The sequence below is a fragment of the Coenobita brevimanus genome, chromosome 100, assembly GCF_032717465.1.
Source record: "Coenobita brevimanus isolate Jiangsu-jjx chromosome 100, ASM3271746v2, whole genome shotgun sequence".
Classification (NCBI taxonomy): Eukaryota; Metazoa; Arthropoda; class Malacostraca; order Decapoda; family Coenobitidae; genus Coenobita; species Coenobita brevimanus.
The window spans coordinates 16,286,920-16,288,022 of record NC_137053.1 but is presented as its reverse complement, the minus strand read 5'-3'; the positions used below and the strand labels follow the sequence as shown (position 1 = coordinate 16,288,022).

At 39.8% G+C, this 1,103-nt stretch overlaps 1 pseudogene; it reads left to right on the top strand.

Moving 5' to 3' along the window:
• The first annotated feature begins 274 nt into the window (after window positions 1–274).
• LOC145414770 (5S ribosomal RNA) lies at window positions 275–401 on the top strand (annotated as a pseudogene).
• The last annotated feature ends 702 nt before the right edge of the window (window positions 402–1,103 follow it).

The following is a 1,103-nucleotide window of genomic DNA, read 5'->3' as shown; positions in this document are numbered from 1 at the left end:
CTTTGAAGACCTGGAGAAAATGCACGTGCCTGACTGGATTCTTACACCTCTTGATTTGGAAATTAGACAATGCTGAAATTGACTTTCAGTTACAGGAAGAACTTATAGAAATGATTATGGACCTAGGAGCAAAAGCGTTGTTCAAAAGTAAAAGCCTTGGTGACTTTTGGAGCAATGTAATTACTGTTGCTAAATACCCCCGGCTTTGTGCATTGGTTGAGCCATTTTTACTTGCATTCCCAGTTGTTACATTGTTGAAGGTGGTTTTAGCCATGCAATAAACAATACCGACTCGTAAGTCAAGCCATACCGCTTCCCGTCCGATCAGCGAAGTTAAGCAACGTTGGGTCTGGTTAGTACTTGGATGGGTGACCGCCTGGGAACACCAGATGCTGTTGGCATCCCTACATGTCAAGTGGGGTTGGTGGAGGATTAGTGCCCCTCCCTGTAAAACAATTAACTCTATGCCCTTGGCCACCCCGTTTGGGATACATGGCGTATGGCAATGAATGAAAAATATATATATATATATATATATATATATATATATATATCATCATCATTAGCCGTTTGAGTATCCACTGCAGGACCGGCCTATCCCGACCGAAATCGGGACGATACAGCCAATGTATCTCTACCAAGTGGCTTAGGCTGTCTGGTAGAGATTGTATGTAGGGTGAGAAGTGCTTGTAAGTGTAACTGTAGTGTTGGAGTGGCTTTGGATGTGTGTGTAGTCTGTGAACCAAGTGTAATCGGCCCGCGCAAGCCGACTGGGTGCAAGCATACTTTATAGTAAGCGACACTGGTTCAACCACAGCACCCCTTATGTTCGACAATGCAGTACGTGGCCGGGTGAACACTCCTAAAGTTTATTACCCTGGCAGGGCGCGAACCCTGGTTCACCCGTGTACGAAACGCACACTCTACCACTGTACCACAGAGGCTCCATATATATATATATATATATATATATATATATATATATATATATATATAATTTTTTTTTAGTACCACCTATTTTTATGAAATATTATTTTTTATTTATTTATTTATTTATTTATTATTATTATTATTATTATTTTACTTATTTATTATTATTATTA